Below are 14,827 nucleotides of genomic sequence, written 5' to 3' on the forward strand. Positions count from 1 at the left end.
AAACTGCATCTTGTCATTTGAAACCTCATTGTATCCACTAAAATGAGTAAAACATTTCATTATGCAAGATTTAAATGTACATTTAATATTTGGAAAAGTATGGAAATTAATATCACAAATATAGCGACTTCAATTTCTCATATTTTACTGACAGAAGGTTAGAGTGGGAGCTCTGGGACTTTTTGAGTTATGACCAAATATGTGGGGTGGGGGTATGTAGAACTCCATTCTTTCTATTGCCAGTACAGAACAGCAGAGTAGCGTTCAGTACAGTATAGCTCACTACAGAAAAGTAGACTATAGGTCAGTACAGTACACCAGAGTACAGTATAATGTACTGTACTCTGCTGTTCTGTACTCGCAATAGGAAGAATGGAGTTCAACATACCCCCACCACATACATTTGGTCATAACTAACAAAAAAAAGTCCCAGAGATCCCACTCTTACCTTCTGTCAGTAAAACAGTCCATAAAACACAATGAGAAAAATTGATAATTTTCATACTTTTCAAAATCATAATACATTTACATAAATGTTTCTCATTTTAGAGCACACAATGACGTTTTAAATGACATGAAGATTATGTTTGTGCTCCATATAGATCAACAGTTATGGTGTCTAATGGTGTCTAGGTAGGCCAACATGGATTGATTATTTCTCAAATATACTTTTAGATACAAATTGTGAAATATATGCCAACAATACTTCCTCCAAAGGAACATTATATGGATTACATTGTGGAAAATAATAATTTGAAGTTTTGTGAGGAATCACCGAAAGCAGCATCCAGATGGTCTATCGGTGTCTGAAAGGAACTCCAGGACTCAAACCATCTGCAAAGCACAGGAGAGAATGGGGGTAAATAATCAGCTAAATAAAAAAGGCAAAGTACTGAGGTTGTACTTTTTTTCTCTCTTCTACAACAGATCACGTGTGTTTGTGTATTATGACAGGTTGAGACTGAATCAGCTAAATTGAAGKGGTGATGCAGTTTCAATCACTTCACTTTCAAATCACACATCAGGCCAGTTTTACTTAGCTAAACTATAGTGCAACGTTTATAAATCTGGCCCCAAGGCTTGGGTTAGAGTAAATATAATTCATCTTCATACAGCATTTTGTWTCCAAAATTACATATATTACAGCTCAGACATGTACATATTAATTATTCAACAATAAAAATCTGGCAATTGCTATACCTCTAGAAAATGCCAATTTTGAAAGTAATCAGTCAGTTCAAGAATGAAAATTCATTGCTCACTATATCCCCTAAGATCAGTAGAACAGAAGTACTATTAGACTGAACCACAGCATGACAAAGGGACATAAATATCAAATCACAATGTCCAAATCACTTGACAGTTATAAAAAAAGACTAGTCCCCAACTCTGCTAAGTCACATTTATTTTACTGAAAAAAAAAAAAAATGGTTGACTGCTGTTTGAATGAAACATCCTTAAACTTCCATCTGGTCAAAGGGGAAAGTTGATGATCCACTCCCCCCTGGCCAGCCAGCGATAGCATCTTCATAAATGATTGGTGTAACTTATTAGAAGGGGACTGAGTTGTGTGTGAAAAATATGACCACAAATCTGTGTGTACAACAGAGGCATCCAAAATCCAAGGATATGAAGTCCATCGCCATGAATTACAACTGGACCTTGTCAGAGCTTAAAATAAAGCATTTGGAAAACACATCAGAAATGATAGAGAGAATAATGTGTGGTTTTTCTATTCTCTACGCAGGTGTTTATAATGATTAACAAACAATGACGCCATCTTGGACAACTGTGGGTGTATAAGGAAATAACCCAGCGTTAACAGTGCTGTGTCAGGAGATGGGCCCCGTTATTACAGGGTGGGAGCAGAGAAGTGAACACAAACATTTGGCATCTTACACAGTTTAATTACACTACAACTTCTAAATTAACAGCAGCACTGCCAGTTAGCTAAAAAGACATTTGGCCTAGGATTTTCTCACAGGATTTCATTTTCACTCAAGTTACACCATATAATGAGAAATAATATCTTTAGTCATTTACCCCCCAAAATATTGCAAGGTGAAATTATACTAAACAGCTGATAGGCTGTGTTTTAATTTATTAGAATTTCAGATCATTGCATCCTATGGCCTCCTAACACAATCTTTTCAGTATTTCATATTTTTTTACCATTTCAGTTTAAGATTTTGGTGAGCCTCAACTTGAAGCCTTTTCACTGGTACAAGACTCCACGGTAAGTATGATACACAAAATCTACATGACCAGGAGATAGTGTTGATCATTGATGGCAGTATCCCAGGTGTTCTGTGGCTGAGCACTTTTGGGTTACAAAGATAATGCCTGCTCCATTGTGTTCTGCTAAGTGTTCATAGAACAGAAAGTACTTAACCAGGACAGAGTGTGAGTGAGGGATACAAATACACACTCTCCCTCTCTGAGGCACAAATATTAATTTAGACAAGGTGGGTCAAAAGACACGGAAGAAAAGTAATGATTAATAGATTTCCGTTTCCCTCATACTGAATACAAATTCTCTCAGAGAATTAGTTAAATAGCCACTGACAACTAAATGTGCAGCAAAGCAAACCACAAATGACTTCTAGATAGGTCACTTAAATATGTCCCCTTTTTAAAAGAGGTTTTGAAATGGGGGCCTCAATTGCAACTGGCCTATATTTCATGATGCTGACAAAACTAGAAATATAAGGTCCAAGTTTTATAGTGGTTTATCTAGAACACCAATTAAAAGTGAAAATCCATAGAATTTTTCAATGCGGTAACAAAGGTGTATTCTGGTCACTATATAAATACAAACACGAGAAATCTTAATTATTGCCTGAATAATATTAATGCTTCCGACTCATGTACATCGTAATAAAGAATTAAACAATCTGTACCACTTTAACCCACTTTCCATACCAGCAACTACAGTATACAGACTTACTTCATATCAGTTGATTACATTTCAAGTCAGGCATGTCATATTTTTCTAATTATTCCCATTCCCGCTCTCCCGGTTGATTGAAAAATAAATCTAACCCGATTTGATCTAAAGAAAGAAGAATAATACACTTGTGCACTCCACACACACCACTCCTTGAGACATTCTCTCTCTGGGTCTCTCTCTCTCGCTCCCGCTTTACCTTTATGAAAAATCATAAATTAACTCACGAACCAGGTGATTGAATGAGGCCTCAGACTGCGTCAGTGGGCCAAGAGGAGTCTTGACCAGTTGTCACTACAACCCAATATCCACACACACACCATTATGGCTTTAACCTTTCCCTGCTCTCTCCCATTGTCTCCTCTGCTCCTCAGCCTTTTAATCCGTTCCTATGGCTCGCACCCTCAATAATCAACTCAGAGTGACCTGACTCTCGGGGCAAAGGTCGAGTGACCCCTTTCCACAGGGGCAGGACGCTCTAGACCCCCCCCATCACAAACCCTTCTCTTGTCAAGAGCAAATTTAGTTTAGCCTCATTTGTAACACAAAAGTCTGTTCTGCTATGTGCGTATATGTTGTGTAGGCTATATGGTAAATTTCTAAGAAGTTTCTAAACTGTACTGACAATTGTTTTATGCAAATGTTCAAATGTTGCTTTATTGTTATTCAAATGGGAGAATGATTGTCATTTAAATAATTAATTTGATAGAGTTGATACATCCAGACTTTAGTTGAGGGAAGTTATCATTTTTCTTACATTATTTTAAGTAGGTTATGAGGATTGTATGCACAATGCTGTCGAGTATGAAAAGCAGTCACATCATAATTCAGTTTAGACAGCAACTAGTACCAAAAATGCAAATACATCTCAAATTACTGGACAAGTTATAGAAGCCTGATATTGCATTCTGGGAAAGGATTTTAGTTTTGAAAGCAGTCCCATGCAACTTCACATACATCTAAAATGGCACACTAGATAAATCTATATAAAAAATTTAAAAAAAGTCAAACTTAACATAATAGAGCAATTTCCTTAGCTATGGCTTTATTATCAAGGATATCCCTCCATACACAATAACACAGATGTACTTCCAACTTTAGTCTAGTTACACCATGACATGGTGTAACTACATGGTGTAACTAGACTGAAGTTGGAAGAACTGGGTACTTGTGTATGGAGGGATGTTCTTGTCCATTATCTAAGAATGTTTGACTTTTTAAAGATGGCATTCACTTTCTAAAATATAATATAGGCCTACATTTGAATTATACTTCAATGACACACAACCTACAAACACATTTCTTACTATCCCTCCCCCACACGTGACACTGCATTTTTCATAAAATCATTACAATAAATTGAACAGAATATAATCACTATTAACAGAACCCAACTACCAAAATCCAGTCACATTAAACAAAAATCACAATTCTCAGCATTCATCTAGAATGGTTAGGGACTTAAAGCTGACCATTCCACACTTGGTTTGGGTGTATTCATGTCTTTTAGAGAGTTCATTTCACCGTAAAATAGTAGAGTTTAATGTGGTGAGTAACTAGCCAGAGGTAACTGTTTTGGACAGGGGTGTGTGCAGGCAGGGAGGTAGAGGTTCAGTTTATTGTTTATAGTAATTTACACCAGGCCTGACATCTATAAATAGGAACCCTTCTAAGCCATAGAAACACCAGTCATGCAGTTGTGGGTGTTAATCCTGAAAAAACTCCAGCAGCCCATTCCCAATTGTCCAACACAACACATGCCCAGTAGAGCACAAGGCAGGCAGAGTGACCGCAGAGCTAACTGACTGACTGGGGTTCCCTCTGCACAACACCAATGTCAGAGAAGGTACACACTCACACAAACAAAGCCTACACACAGTCAAACACACAGTTTGTTCATTTCACGCGACTCCACTAATGGAGACTTGCGAGTGACCTCCGAGCACCAATCTATCAGCCCAGTGTGCAATCTCCCCATTCACGGTCAGGCGGGTCTGTTACAGTAGGGCCCTTCTCACTCCAACACAGCACTAGAGAAAATAAAGGAAAAAGATCAACTGGAAAACACTACACAATATATTTTCAGGTCAATTAATGTGTTGAGGACTGAGAACACTGGGGAAGAGAAAAAAAAGCCTGGCAGGCCAACCATCTGATAATGCAGAAGAGGAGAGGTGTAAACAAAATTCAAACCCGGTTATATGTGGAAAACATAAAACCCAATTGAAAACCTTAACACAACCAGCCTTATCTCAACTCTACATACCAGTCCAGATGCATGTATAGTGAACTGGGGGGGAGACATCCAGTCAAGGTTAGGGAGAGGGCTTCCCATACAACTATTCCCATGACCAGCATGCGTCTGTGGAGAAAAAGCATGCCCCACACACCCGTCCCCCCTCACATAGCAAACATCCCAGTGTAGAACTGTAGAAAATCCCAGGCTCACACTACTGCCCTGCCTGTACGGTAAACCAAACACATGAACGTACATTGTACACAAATTGGTTAACTACCAAAACACTAGAACTAGGTGTTTCTCTTAACTACTCACCACTTCAATAGAGCTGCTCCATCTCCCCACTGTACCACTGCAGGGCCAGAAAACCCATCAACAGGAAGTAGACAAAGCAGAAGCAGTGTGACGCCGGCCATTTCAGAGCTACGTCCCGACCGACGCCTCCTCGGCACAGGACCCACAGAGAAATGACAGAGAAACTACCCTACGTACTGCAGCTCCATCACAACCCTCACCCGGCCATAAACACTGACACCAAACCAACGCCTGTCGCATTAGTAATCAACATGAGTCATCTCTCCATGAGAGGAGCAGGCCAGAGAACTAGCAGTGAGGGAGATTAGGATCCAAGCTCAGTGTGTGTGAGAGAAAGAGGAAGAGAGAGGGGTGTGTGAGAGAAAGAGGAAAAAAGAGGGGTGTGTGGATTTAAGAGACACACCCCCAGCGTATCCAAAGCACTCTCACACGTACACAGTGCACCCCATCAACACACTTGGGCCAAAACTCACTATCCCTTCTGACAAGTGTCTAAACTCACACACAAGCCCCAACTTACAGTTAAGCTGTTCTGCGATGCATTCCCACTAATTCGAGTCCTATGACAGTCTCTCCCTGCCCATCCCACAAGCTAGGTTTAGCATAGGGCCCCAAAATATAACACACATTGATACAAAAATTTGATTTATCCACAGTTCCCGTTCGTGATGTGTAAAGAGGGCTATGCCGCTTTGTGATGCTGGGGGCCGGTGGAGTGGGGACATCATGAAACATCCATAAACCCAGAGGAAAAAAGAGGCCCAGCAGAGTGCCACTACGGTTACATTCTCACATCTCCCCCATGCGGTTGACTGACTGATAAGATACTCCATTTCATTTGATGTGGCCTAAAGAGAGTGACTATATCCCATAGTCATCTTACAGTTTTGTGAACTGGCACCCATACACAAACAATATGAATGATATATTTTTATACAATTAAGCTCAGGGACCGCTTGTTCCCGTTTGACTACAACCAGTGTAAAAAAGAAAGAAAAACAGTGAAAAGCCTAACTGGAAGGCTGAAGCTAGAAAGGACAACCATATTTTCAAATGTTACTACATAATATTCAGTAAGTATGAATATTTTAAGTAACTGGGGCAGCCATGTCTACCAGTAGCTTCCCTTAAGTCAAGCCTGAATTGACTTGTAAAATACACCATGTGTTTCAATAGGATAGAGTCAAACTTATTGTGGAGGATTTAAAAATGGTGCAACCTGACAGCATTAGTTCAAATGTAATGAGTGATGTTTTTATCAGCATCACTAATACATTAAATACTGCATTAGACATGTCAGCAGTCTAGCACATCCATACAACCACCATAAGGTGTCCGCACAGCAAAGCCATAGAATTACAGCTTTAGTGCCCACAACACATTAATGTTGTCCATACAGACTGAGCAATATTTACTGGGATATAAAAGGTTTTGCACTGCACAGTACTATATATCCCCACACAGACACAGCCTTCAGAAAGTATTCATACCCCTTGGCTTATTCTACATTTTGTTGTGTTAGTCTGAATTCAAAATGTATTCAATGTTTTCTCCCCACCCATCTACACACAATACCCCATAATGACAAAGTGAAAACATGTTTTTAGAAATGTTTGCAAATTTATTGAAAATGAAATACACACCCAAGTGAATACTTTTCAGAAGCACCTTGGGCAGCGATTACAGCTGTGAGTTTGAGTTGTGCAACATTAGCCCATTATTCTTTAAAAAAATAATATGTTATTCAAGCACTGTCAAATTGGTTGTTGATCACTAGACAAATATTTTCAGGTTCTGCCTTAGATTTTAAAATAGATTTAATTCAAAACTGTAACTTGGCCACTCAGGAACATTCACCGTCTTATTGATAACCAAATCCAGTGTCAATTTGGCCACGTTTTAGGTTATTGTCCTGTTGAAAGGTGAATAAATCTCCAAGTATCTGGTGGAAAGCAGACTGAACCAGGTTTTCCTCTAGGATTAAGTTTCAACATAACATGATGCAGCCACCACCATGCTTGAAAATATGAAGAGTGGTACTCATACTTGTGTTGATTTGCCCCTAACATAGCGTTTTGTATTCCGGACATTAAGTTAATTTCTTTGCTGCAATTTAGTGCCCAATTTCAAACAGGATGAATGTTTAGGAAATATTTTATTCCGTACAGGGTTTCTTTTCACTCTGTCAATTAGGTTAGTATTGTTGAAAAACTACAATGTTGATCCATCCTCCGATTTCTTTCATCACAGACATTAAACTAAAGGTTTTTAATTCACCATTGGCCTCATGGTGAAAACCCAGAGCAGTTTCCTTCCTCTCTGGCAACTACGTTAGGAGGGACATCTGTATCTTTGTAGTGACTGGGTGTATTGATACCAAGTGTAATTAATAACGTCACCATGCTCAAAGGGATATTCAATGTCTGCTTCTTTTTTTATATTTTTTATTATACCCATCTACCAATAGCTGCCCTTCTTTGTGATGCATTGGAAAACCTCCCTGGTCTTTGTGGTTGAATCAGTGTTTGAAATTCACTGCTCGACTGACGGACCTTACATATAATTGTGTGTGGGGTAGAGATGAGGTAGTCATCCCAAAAAAAGCATGTTTAACACTATTATTGCACACGGAGTGAGTCCATGAAACGTAGGCATATTTTTACTCCTGAACTTATTTGATGCTTCCCATAAAAGGGGTAGAATACTTGACACAAGACATTTCAGCTTTTAATTTTTAATTAATTTGTAAACATAATTCCACTTTGACATAGGGTATTGTCTATAGGCCAGTGAATCTCAATTTCAGCCATTTTAAATTCAGTCTAACAACAAAATGTGTAAAAAGTCTAGGGGTGTGACTATCTGAAGGGACTGTGTGTGATATATATATTACACACACACTAAATAAGAACTGCACAAACATCAACATTTTTCAAAACCTTCACTGATATACAAGTGGCATTGCCACTTCATCAGCATAAAAAAAGTAAGACTAATATATTTGCCCATCACCAAACTGAGATATAGTTTTTAGTAGGCCTACACTACAGGAATCGGCATTTAGTAGAAGGTGCAGGTATAATAATCTGCCGTGTGCAAATGTGACACTAGGATGCACTGTGGCCTATGCAAAGACTGACGCCAATGCAAAACATGTCAAGAAAAACGTATGCACGACAGAAGCAACTTAATACGCTCCACATTATATAAGCACTTGTGACATTACAACAACCATACACTTTGTGGGTAGAACATTTCAATACTACATTTGACATAATACCATAATACTCAATAAATAATTTCAAACATGGATTCCCCACAGTGAACCAGTTAAGAGTAAAAACTATCAGGATTTGTGAAGTAGTATCCTGTTTTATGAGGGAGGCACCAGTATTGCCTCTTTATGGCCTGCCTTTGACATGGCATAGTTGTGGAACCACACTCCACGACAGTGCCCTGGAAAATAACCAACAAAACATGTAAAAACCTGCTCGCATCATGGTGAATTTAAATACTACAGAGTTTGTGCTGCATGGGGTGGTTCTCTACAGACCGGCTATCACACGTGTGAGCAGGCCGTGCGAGCAGAGAGGAGGCACAACTTCACCAGGAAATGGGGGTGGGAGCCCATTTTGCCAGAGGGGCCTGAGAATACAGAACGATGAGTCACCAAATGTCATTAATGTTCTAGAACTACACAAACACTTGTGTTTCACGACCGGGCTCACCTGACTAACACTTGGTCAGATATTCCTTTTTTCAGCAATGATATAGCTAGTACCAATATTTCACATCCAAAAATATCCATTAACCTAAATTTTTGGTTGATGCAGATAATTAAAAATGTTTCCTATGCCACGGTGTTAATTTGTCTACTTCCTGCAAATGCTGCACTGCTAACTTTAGTATCACTTCTTGATAAAATTTGCAAGACAAAACTACTGTAGTGAGCATGATATAGGCTGCATATGACACTCACAACTACACTTATGTTGCATTGGAGGGTCTCTTTTTCCCTTTCTCTCTGGAGAACAGCGTTAAACTGGGCAAATGAATACTTGACACCAGTCTGCACTTGCCAGTTTAAGTAAACACAAACATACCAATAATCAACGATGGGGGAAAATTCACACTTGATATCACTCAAAACAAGTAAAGTGTATTTCACATGGTGCATTCTACAAACCCAAAAGTTCTCTATTCAAATTCTGATGCCTTTTCTTATAGAATGACAACGTGAGAACTTCATATGCTCAAGATTGGGCTAGTAAAATTAAATAAATAACAGAAAAGCTTCATGCATTACCACCTCCACAATGTGGTTTTCAGAGGGTTTCCCCCTCACACTAGGTTTAGCAGAGATCACAGGAACAAAATTATATTAGAACTACTTCTGTCTAAGCCCAGGGTTTAAAACTAACTCCCATCTGCTTTAACTGACCATAGTAGGGTGGCCTAATTGATACAAAATCAAATACATCTATATCATCTCTGTCCTGCTACAATGGTAGCTAGGAACAATACACATTTGGTCTTAAGTTCAAGTATAATTGATATTTCCCTGTACATACGAGTCAGGCTATGTCACTAATACACGCCTTGGATTCAACAGGAGGCATTTCAATACATATTTGGTTATACTGTAGAAGTCATATGCAGTTTAGACAACCCAGGGACAGGGTTGCACCAAATCAAAATATTTAAAAAGAAAAGCCATCAAACCTGTTTTTGGGGGGGAATTCCTTGAGAAAAATAAATGGCAAGAGTAGGTCATATTCAATTTGGAATGAATACAATTAGAAAAGCCTCAACTCTAGAGTAGGTAGAGTTCCCGAGGGGAGACACTGTCTAAATGCAATGTGCTTGGGACCAAGAGACGTGGAAACTGGCCCAAGTTTTAATTCTTGTTAACCCCATTTTGACATCACATGACAAGAGTAGAAACCTTTACATCAATTAAGATAATTGACCCGTCAGGGACATTTGACCCCTACTGCAGCAGACCAGTCGCTGCTTTTAGTTTTGTCGACAAGGGAGGGGGAGTTCTGAGTAGTTTGGTAGGCTACAAAACATAATCAGATGACTATAATTGCTTGGTGGAAAGGAGTTCAGGATTAAAAAGTAAACTGAAATAAGTGGGTTATTCTGTATGAAGAGTTGTAGTAGCTAAAGGCCACGGTGGGGCAGGATTAAAATAACTGAAGTGTATATTACGTGGGGAAATAATATAATTTCCTTGTTGAACAGGCCTAACAATACGGCACGCTTTTTTCTAGTTGGATATACAAGTTTTACACAGCGCCACGATTTCAGTACAGTGAACGACAGGACGAAAATAGTATGACTCGTATTAGAGCCTACCATATTGCATCGGTCTAGTGTCAGCAAGCCGCCTCCCCCGCCACGGAATAAAGCGCACAAGTAAATGAATTGGTAGTTTAAACTGCAGTAAAGGACTCACTCTTGTAACAAACGTTACATTTTAGCATACTATTATTATTCAATGCGATTAATATTGTGACTACCTAGTGCAAGTCAATCAAGGCTGAAACATTGCATTGTATCACAGACATTCACGCAGCCTTGACAACACCGCTTGTACAATGTACATTTTAATTGTCTTAACTCACGTACTGGCTACAGTAGCCAGTAGTTTGGTAAAAGTTAAACCGTATGTTGCAATCGCACAGGCGAGCGCCACATTGTAAAGACTGACTGAGCAAACACCATCTCAATCATAGGAAAAAAAGTGAGTTCTAGGCCAGCTGATTTTTTGGGGGGGTCGCTTTGGAAATAACTAAGATGTTAAGTCAAGATACATTAAACGATAGCAAAACTTGGCAACTGTTCGGACAGACAATTAGACTACCTACACAACGTAGCTAGTTATTCATTAGGCTAAAAATTGCATCGGGATGTCAAAACAAACGAGACAATCACTGAGTAAATAGAGGTATCACAAGCTGGTAGAATTGTCGATTGGTGTCTGGATAACGAACGTTCTCGTTAGTTGAAACAGCAATCAATAGACACACTTACCATAAGAGGTTGTGAAAAGCTTTCCATCAGGCGAATCCACTAACGTTAACTTAACTAGAAAACATGATAAAATGAGTAGGTAAGCGACTACTTATACTTAAATTCCTCAAAAATAGAAAAAATGAACATATGAAACTGTGTCCTCAGCCTTACAAACCTTAAAAAGTATTTAAATCATTGGTATCATTGTATGTATTTCAACAAAAGGTAGCGATATCAAGCCACAGCTTGCTGTGCATTTGTTGTTGACAGCCGTGCCGACAGTCTGTTCAGTGCCTCCCGCTCAAACTGAACGTTCCAAAAAAGGACTATAATAGTAAAAAATCCACATTCCACCGGTCATACTCCACTCACTTGACCCTGAAATAATTTCTCAATTTTTTTATTATTTTTTAGAAAGGTCCACTAATTTGTCGCAAATGTTTTTCTAAATGTTGCATTTCTCAAAATAGCCAAGTCAGACACCCCTTTCTTCTCGCTAGCATTCACTAGCTAACCATCTAACGTCTCCACCGGTCGATACGACGTACTCTTTTACTTATTTTCCTTTAATTCGTCCACCATCCATCGGTGTTCTTTTTCCGGGATAATTTTAATATGTTTGTGATATTTGAGTGTCTGGGGGAAAAAAATCTTCTCTTTCGACAGCTCCAGCGCTTGACTTGCCTACCCTCAGCAGCCGCTCCTCACAGCTGTTGAAGTAAACGCAGCTAACTCGAAAATGGCGCCGAAAGATACTCTCTTCATTCAAATTCGTTAGAGCCACCCCTTCTCCCCATTGGGCATATCGGGATTGAGCTCTGTGTAGCGGATTGGAGGAGAAACAAAATGCACTCTCAAATGATCTTGCAGCCCACGCAGCGTTCTCTTCTACGGCCAACGGAGGGGGGAAATTAACACTTTAAGTCCCGAAAGAAAATGTACAACCTGTTTTAAAATGTATAAAAGCCTATATAGTCATACTGTCACACTTAAACACAAATGGTCCCTTTGAACACAGACGTATTACTCAAGTAAAGATGAGGCGGTTGAGAGATAAGAATTCAGATTAAAAAAGCAAATATTTTCCAGTTTCGAAGTCAACAGCAAAAGAGCACGATACGCTACCTATACGAAATCCATCCTGACAAGGCAAACTGGTGATAAAATAACCCGATTTTAGCCACGGGGGTGTGGATTCAAGCTACTTTCAAACCTTTCGACAGATCGGATGTTTTTGGCTTACGCAATTGATTTTCAGTAGGCAACACTTTTACTAAAAATAATGCTTTTTTTCTAAGCTTCATTTGAATGAAAGACTCAGGAGACTGCAACTGCCGGACTACATTATGGAGGGGTGGATAAAGGTGGGGGGTGGGGCATAGTCTGTGGCGCTCATGGATGTAGACTTTTAAAGAAAGACATCTTGTGGCTTGTGTCTTTCTGGTTTGGGCACATTTCGGTGATAGGGAAAGTCAAAAGCTTTCTACCTAAACATAAGTCAAGGGAAATATCTGCAGTCTTCCCAACTAAACATTTCAACAGTGCAACAGCACAGCTCTCGCTCACCCCTCCAGTGATGATGCGGGGGGGGGGGGGGGGGGGAACGATTGCCAACTCTCATTAAAGCCACGGGAGTGAAAGGCCGAACGCGGTACTCAGGCATTGTTTGCAGAAAACGTGATCCCCCATATAGTGAATAGGGAAATGGCAATCTTCGTGGTCAATCATCCTGTAAATAAGTAAATAAAGAAATGTTTAGAAGACAATCATAGTACCAATAATTGCTTCTAATACACTAGATGCATGTCCTTGACCGAATTTTTTTTCGCACACAGAAGCAGTTATAAGGATAATTTAGTTGCTAATGGCAGCCTGCAGTACCCTGGTCGGCCTTCAACTATAGTTACTCAATGAGAGGGGGCAGCACAGAGCCTGCAATGTCACTTCCTGGAGTAGCTCAAACTGCAAGCATGTTGATGTCTCCATGAGATGCCATCTTAATTGACTGAATTTGGCTTCAATGTGCTATTGAGTCTTCACATAAGAATGAATGTTGTCACGTGTTCGATGGCTTTGTCAATTATTTTTACAGTCATTGGTTGGTGGAGAGACTGGTCGCCTCTCTCAGTCACTCCTGCCATGGCAACTTGAACCGCTGCAGAATATTGTAAGGCTGCTATGAAGTGTATACTCTCCGCAGACACATGAAAGATAGAGGGAGTTCTCAATGAACAACCATAGGCTATTTGAACAGACACTAGCCGATTGCGCAAGTTTAGGATAGGCTTGAGTAGCCGAGACTGACTGAGCGACTTTGCAGGATCCATCTCTTGCCGCCTGATTATAGCACACAATGCTAAATAAGTTTAGATACATTATTCACTTAAATTGTCAATAGCCTTATTCTATAAGCACAACCCCTTTGTAACTGAGAAGAGAGAGAGAGAGAGAAGAGAGAGAGAGAGAGAAGAGAGAGAGAAGAGAGAGTGAGAGAGAAAGAGAGAGAGAGAGAGTGTGTGTGTGTAAGAGTGAGTGAGAGGCCTATTCCAGTGCATTCGAAAGTATTCAGACCCCTTGGCTTTTTCCACACTTTGTTACGTTACAGCTTATTCTAAAATAGCTTAAATTTTTTTTTCCCCTTATCAACCTACACACAATACCCAATAATGACAAAGTAAAAACAGGTTTTTAGACATTTTTGCAAATGTAATATATATTTTTTTAAAATCACATTTGCATAAGTATTCAGACCCTGTAACCAGTATTTTGTTGAAGCACCTTAGCAGTGATTACAGCCTCGAGTCTTCTTGGTATGACGCTACAAGCTGGCACCGTTACATTTGGTGAGTTTCTCCCATTTCTCTGCAGATTTCTCTCAAACTTGTCAGGTTGGATGGAGAGCGTCGCTGCACAGCTATTCTCATGTCTCTCCCGAGATGTTTGATCAGGTTCAAGTCCGGCTCTGGCTGGGCCACTCAAGGACATTCAGAGACTTGTCCCAAAGCCATCCTGCGCTGTCTTACTGTGTGTTTAGGGTTGTTGTCCTGTTGGAAGGTGAACCTTCGCCCCAGTCTGAGGCCATGAGTGCTCGTTAGCAGGTTTTCATCAAGGATCTCTCTGTACTTTGCCAGTTCATCTTTCCCTCGATCCTGACTAGTCTCCCAGTCCCTGCCACTGAAAAACATCCTCACACATGATGCTGCCACCACCATGCTTACTGTAGGGATGGTGCCAGTTTCCTCCAGACGTGATGTTTGGCAGCCAGGCCAAAGAGTTCAATCTTGGTTTCATCAGACCACAGAATA

At 39.8% G+C, this 14,827-nt stretch overlaps 1 long non-coding RNA gene across 1 annotated transcript; it reads right to left on the minus strand.

The window, feature by feature from the left end:
• Positions 1-1,886: 1,886 nt before the first annotated feature.
• Positions 1,887-12,394, minus strand: LOC111965080 (uncharacterized). Its single transcript, XR_002877466.2, has 2 exons — positions 11,541-12,394; positions 1,887-4,977 (listed from the first exon to the last, which is right to left on the minus strand). It is a non-coding gene; the product is annotated as an uncharacterized lncRNA (long non-coding RNA).
• Between the last annotated feature and the right edge of the window lie 2,433 nt (positions 12,395-14,827).

This window comes from Salvelinus sp. IW2-2015, linkage group LG6.1 (genome assembly GCF_002910315.2).
Source record: "Salvelinus sp. IW2-2015 linkage group LG6.1, ASM291031v2, whole genome shotgun sequence".
NCBI classification, from domain to species: domain Eukaryota; kingdom Metazoa; phylum Chordata; class Actinopteri; order Salmoniformes; family Salmonidae; genus Salvelinus; species Salvelinus sp. IW2-2015.